This window comes from Oncorhynchus mykiss, chromosome 24 (assembly GCF_013265735.2).
Source record: "Oncorhynchus mykiss isolate Arlee chromosome 24, USDA_OmykA_1.1, whole genome shotgun sequence".
Lineage (NCBI taxonomy): Eukaryota > Metazoa > Chordata > Actinopteri > Salmoniformes > Salmonidae > Oncorhynchus > Oncorhynchus mykiss.
The window spans coordinates 20469229-20475981 of NC_048588.1; the positions used below are offsets into that span (position 1 = coordinate 20469229).

At 42.9% G+C, this 6753-nt stretch overlaps 1 long non-coding RNA gene across 1 annotated transcript in view; it reads left to right on the plus strand.

Annotated features, from left to right (window-relative positions):
• The first annotated feature begins 4035 nt into the window (after window positions 1-4035).
• Window positions 4036-6753, plus strand: part of LOC110503364 — an 8611-nt gene continuing 5893 nt past the window's right edge. Inside the window, exons 1-4 of the long non-coding RNA XR_005039424.1 lie at window positions 4036-4140; window positions 4295-4404; window positions 4524-4834; window positions 5063-5183. This is a non-coding gene — a long non-coding RNA (uncharacterized LOC110503364). The remainder of the gene's footprint in view (window positions 4141-4294; window positions 4405-4523; window positions 4835-5062; window positions 5184-6753) is intronic.

Below are 6753 nucleotides of genomic sequence, written 5' to 3' on the forward strand. Positions count from 1 at the left end.
AACATTTCCATGAAGACCCATTAGCTGGTCATTTGGGCAGGTTCAAAACCTACAAGCGGTTGCAAGCGTTACTGTACTGGCCACATCTGAGCATGGATGTGAAGTCACACATCCGAAACTGTCAGGTTTGTCAAATGTACAAACCAGAAGGTAGAAAGCCTGCTGGCAAGTTGCAGCAAACGGTGGTTACCCGACCTTGGGAAATGCTAGGAGTGGATTTGATGGGTCCATTTCCTAGAAGCTCCAATCAGAATGTGTACATGCTTGTGTTTGTTGATTATTATTCAAAGTGGGTGGAACTCTTTTCCCTGCGTCAGGCCACAGCAAGGACCGTCTAACATCCTTACGAAAGAGATCCTGACTCGCTGGGGAGTGCCTGATTACATCCTGTCTGATCGAGGTTCCCAATTTGTCTCTGATCTCTTTGAGGAGACCTGCCAAAGATGGAACCTGAGACAGAAGTTGACCACGGCCTATCACCCACAGACCAATCTCACTGAGAGAGTAAATCGAACCTTGAAGACAATGATTGCTTCCTATGTAGGGACCCAGCACAAACACTGGGACAAGCACCTTCACGAGTTTCGATTTGCCCTGAATTCTGCTGTGCAAGAGTCCACTGGAGTCACACCTGCAGAGCTGAACCTAAGTCGTCCCCTCCGAGGACCCTTGGATATGGTGCTACAGCCCCAGCAGCTTACTCCAGACGCTGCTTGCTATGACCAGGTAGTCCATCTCCATGACTTGAGAGCTCTTGTCTCAAAGAACATGATCCAGGCTCGACTCAAGCAGAAGAGAAATTATGATAAGAACAGACGAGACATGCAGTTTCAGCTTCGTGATCGGGTGTGGCTTCGCTCTCATCCTTACTCGAAAGCTGAACAATTCTTCTCTGCCAAGCTCGCTCCTAAATGGCAAGGACCATATAGGATTGTGGAGCAGATGGGCCCTTTGAACTACCGAGTGGTGAAAGAGGACACAGGTGAAGATATGCGCGTTGTCCATGTCTCACGCCTTAAGGCCTGTTACCCCTCGGCTGAGGAATTGGAGGCGATTGAGCGCCGCAAGATCTTGGATATCTTTGAAGAGGAAAGTGAGGAGACTTTTCTCGGATTCCCAGACCCAGAAGTCTCACACCTTAAGGCCTGTGACCCCTCAGCTGAGGAGCGTGAGCTCCAAAAAGTCATACATTTTTGTAGAGGAAAGTGATGAGGAGACCTTTCTCGGTTTCCCCGAACAAGATGTGCCTTCCAGGGCAATGGTCGGCTTTTTCCAGGGGAGGGGGTGTGTGACGGCCCTGAATTATTCTGAACCGTCTCAGTGCTTCTCCTTCCAATAGGGTGCTTTCCCTTTAATTCTCAATTAAATAGCCAGCATCAGCTGCGCAAAAAGGGGGGTTTTGTGATGGAGACGTGACTGAGGATGTGTCCCCGAAGCTTCTCTATTCCGGTTGTTTTGTTGCTGTTAAACGTGTGTTTTGGAGCCTGAGAAAGTTTACCCAGGATCGGATCCACTCTTTGCGTCCGTGGACTACACCTCTCCATTCTTCGTGGCCTTTCTCCGCTGGAGATCTATTGGCGGATTGTCTGACTGACCGACTGACTACCACCTTTTTTGTATACGGTATTTCATTTATTTTGATATGATGTATACGGTGATGATTTATGTAGTTAGATGTAGTTGAGGACTTAGTAAGAGCTGATACGCTTTAAAGTTCTGTGGTAAAATTGTTATATTGATTGTATGATTTAATACTGGGTTTACGCTACACGGAATGAACGGACAAACATTGCGTGACAAAAGTCACTTGAGTTCACTGAACTCCTTTACCGGGCTGGACTCTTTTTAGGCCCGAGGTACAGGACATTTCTGGAGGAACCAGAACTCATTGTGTTATATTATTATGTGTGTGTGTAATCCATTGATGTTGCTAATACAACCCACGCAAAATAATACAGTTGTTTTTGAAGTTCTTTTCAATGTTTTAAGGGTTTATGAAAAGTTGATTTCCCTCCTGACCTTTACATAAGTCCTTTGTATTGGTGTAGACTTGACGGACCAGATGGGACTCATTCCCTCCCAAACTAAAAGGAGAAACCAATGTTTTCTCTGGTAGGCACAACCTACCTGGCACCCCTATAAATAATAACCTCAAGTCAAAACCGTTACAATATGACTAACATGTCGACCGGATCACGTTTCTAGAACAACTTAATGCCTCACTCAAACTTGGTAGTCAGTGAGGCCGACTTTACTACCAGATGTACGCCACACACACATGCTTTGTTAGGACCTTAGAGACCCTTTCCCAAAGGCTAAATCGGTCTCAAGTCCGAGTAATCAATTTAATTATCCGTCATTCACACTTGGCTCTGGCTAGTACATCACATTCGCATCATATGGCTTTCCATTCGCACTTTGGTGGTCACCCGTTACCCACCATTCATACATGTAGTAAGTGTTCTGTTACCACTTACCAGCCAGGCATACTAGTACATCCCATACACAATGCATCATTAAGTATTGTTGATCAATAATAAAATTGCAGTTGCCAATGGAGATATTACTTTCTCAACTATTTTCCAATCTCACACATCATAATAGTTTAAATTTAGTAACTTACATCAAACAGGTGTCTCACAAAACTAAATTTGGATAACTCCAATGTGCAGAACTTTAGTTTTTCACAACAGGTGTCTGCTTACCTCTTTTAGTTGACCGGTCAGGATTTGTGAGACACACCGTCCGACGACAGTACTGGCCAATCGGCCGGACAATCTCCAGCCTCGTCCTTCTATCACGTCGGTGGTCACCATCTGTTAGAGTTGCGTAAATTCAAATCTGGTATCAGGATAAATATAACAATGAGTCACCGATTTTATACTATGTATTTTTTATTAGCTAAGTAATAAATGGCAACGCAACTTTCGTATATACGGGCAAACTGTAATAACACGCAGGCCAGAACAGAGAACTGACAAGATGTATGTAAACAGTATTCTTTATACTGTGATAGGCCAACAGACGGGTTGGAACTGTCTATCACAGTAGAGGCTGGGCGTGGTTTAAACTTGCTCAGCCTATTGCAGGCGCTCAGGCAGAATTCAATATCTGCATCTTGCATCTGCATCCAAAAGAAATTAAAACATTTGTAGAGCACATATGTTTTGCGAATCGTCGCCTCTTTCTACAATAGATGCACAATAGGAGGGACTGGGATCATTCGAGGAGCTAGCCATCGTTCACACATACTATAGCCTGCTAATACCTTAGCTAGCCATTTACCACATGTTGAATTCAGAATGTTAATATAATTCTAAAAACTACAGTTACAAGTGCATCTTAACAATACCATCGACGTATGAGTTCTCTAAATATACAACATTATTCATGAACAAAACACTGTGTATGACTTTGTGCTTAAAAGAATCAAACTCAGACAGAAAAAGCGTGCCTACCTCTCATAGTGCATCAAAATGATTTGAGCACGCAGGGCAAAACGTAAGTACACACTCCCCTACTCCCAAGATGCAAGCATGGATAATAACAAATCAACATGACATATTAATATATGAACCTGGTGAAATTCACACAGTACTTTAACTTACACCTGCATGACTCTATTCTTAACTCCCTCCTTGCAGCTGCTCATGGCCTCAGTGAAGAACAGAAAAGCGTTTCAGAAGATGGCCTTTGACTTCGCAGCAAATGAAATGTCTCCACACATGGCTGAGTGGGATGAAAAGGTATTACTGTACCGTGCAACTTGTTTAGCTATTCCCTTTCAACCCATACATGACAATGGAAGAAATGGAACAGTAGCAAACATATGGAAACTACCTGTTTGACTCCTTTCCATGAATGCCATTCCAGCCATTAGCTCCTCCCACCAGCCTCCTCTGCATTCACTTAAACCCCTTTTTTTGTGAGAGGGCATTTGTATGAACGTAAAAAGCAACTTTCATTGTTCAGGAAATCTTCCCGGTGGAGACCATGCGTAAGGCTGCCCAGCTGGGGTTTGGGGGGGGGGGGGGGGGGGGGGGGGGGGGGATCTGGCTGGTCTCGTCTGGACACCTAGCTCATCTTTGAGACCTTATCGACAGGCTGCGTTAGCACCACAGCCTACCTCAGCATTCACAAGTAAGGCGTGGCAAATGCCAGCAATCACCACAACCTCTCAGAAGTGTCTGCTCAAGAGATTCACCAAACATCACATACAGACAATTGACTAGATATTAATTGAAAGCAGGAGTAAGTATTTGGTGTTCATTAATAGATGCTAATTTCTGTGCAGGATGTGTAACTGGATGATTGACACCTTCGGCAACACTGAGCAGAGGGAGAAGTACTGCCCTGAGCTTTGTACGATGGACAAGTTTGCCTCTTATTGTCTCACTGAGCCAGGTTGGTATTTTGTCCTAATCTTTCTATTATGTGATGGTGTCATGCATTGACACCATGAACCTGTACAGTGTGGCTATCCTTTCTGTCTTATTGAATCTCATTTCCCATTCATGTTTCAGGCTGTGGCAGTGATGCTGCTTCGTTACCCACTAATGCAAAGTTGGAAGGAGACCATGATGTCCTCAATGGGTCCAAGGCACTGATTTTATTCATCTCCTTACTGTAGCTGATATGAAATAATAAATTGTGATATAAAGTGGAGGTATCGCTCTCACTGTGTTTGTCCTGCTGCAGGCCTTCATCAGTGGAGGAGGAGACAGACGTGTACATAGTAATGTGTCGGACGGGAGGGAAAGGTCCTAAGGGGATCTCCTGTGTGGTGGTGGAGAAAGACACTCCAGGAATCAGCTTTGGCAACAAGGAGAAGAAGGTAGCTGGCATTTGATTGATGTTGATAGTCTTAAATTGGTAATTTTGAATACAATCCGTATGTCTAATAAACTGTAAAGCAGGAGACTACAAATTTACATGGTCTATAGTTCATTGCCACATGTCTAAGTGAAGCAATGCCCACCAGGGGGCATAGTTGAGTCATAGTTGTGTTGAAGCCCTGATGGATGCAGTGATTTTCCAACGGAGGCCTCTGTTATCTCAACAGGTGGGATGGAACTCTCAGCCAACCAGAGCAGTGATCTTAGAGGACTGCCACGTCCCAGTGATCAGTCGGCTGGGTCAGGAGGGACAGGGCTTTAACATCGCTATGAGAGGCCTGAATGGAGGTAGGATCAATATTGGTGAGGTGGCAACAAGTTTACCTTTTTGGTTGGTTATTTAATGGTTTGTTATTTGATGGCCGTATATATATATATATATATATATATTAGAGGTCGACCGATTATGATTTTTCAACGCCGATACCAATTATTGGAGGACAAAAAAACCCTATACCGATTATTCGGATGATTTTTAACATTTATTTGTAATAATGACAATTACAACAATACTGAATGAACACTTATTTTAACTTAATATAATACATCAATATAGCCTCGAATAAATAATGAAACATATTCAATTTGGTTTAAATAATGCAAAAACAAAGTGTTGGAGAAGAAAGTAAAAGTGCAATATGTGCCATGTAAGAAAGCTAATGTTTAAGTTCCTTGCTCAGAACATGAGAACATATGAAAGCTGGTGGTTCCTATTAAGATGAGTCTTCAATATTCCCAGGTAAGAAATGTTAGGTTGTAGTTATTATAGGAATTATAGGACTATTTTTCTCTATACGATTTGTATTTCATATACCTTTGACTATTGGATTTTATTATAGGCACTTTAGTATTGCCAGTGTAACAGTATAGCTTCTGTCCCTTTCCTCGCTCCTACCTGGGCTCGAATCAGGAACACAATGACAACAGCCACCCTCGAAGCAGCGTTACCCATGCAGAGCAAGGGAAACAACTACTCCAAGTCGCAGAGCGAGTGACATTTGAAACGCTATTAGCGCACACCCCGCTAACGAGCTAGTCATTTCACATCACATCGTTACAACAGCCTCATAAACAGCAGAGCTGCTGGCAAAACGCACTAAAGTACTTTTTAAATGAATGCTTATGAGCCTGCTGGTGCCTACCATCGCTAAGTCAGACTGCTCTATCAAATCATAGACTTAATTATAACATAACACACAAAAATGCGAGCCTTAGGTCATTAATATGGTCGAATCCGGAAACTATCATCTCGAAAACAAGACGTTTATTCTTTCAGTGAAATACGGAACCGTTCCGTATTTTATCTAACGGGTGGCATCCATCAGTCTAAATATTCCTGTTAAATTGCACGACCTTCAATGTTATGTCATAATTATGTAAAATTCTGGCAAATTTGTTCACAAGGAGCCAGGCGGCCCAAACTGTTCAATATACCCTGACTCTGTGTGCAATGAATGCAAGAGAAGTGACACAATTTCACCTGGTCAATATTGCCTGCTAACCTGGATTTCTTTTAGCTAAATATGCAGGTTTAAAAATATATACTTCTGTGTATTGGTATTAAGAAAGGCATTGGTGTTTATGGTTAGGTAGACGTTGGAGCAACGACAGTCCTTTTTCACGAATGCGACTGCATCGATTATACGCAACGCAGGACACGCTCAATAAACGAGTAATATCATCAACCATGTGTAAATATATATGTGTGTGTGTATATGTATATACATTGACCCCACGGGGTGAGATCTTGCGTGGAGCCCCAGATCGAGGGAGATTATCAGTGGTCTTATATGTCTTCCATTTCCTAATAATTGCTCCCACAGTTGCTTTCTTCAAACCAAGCTGCTTACCTATTGCA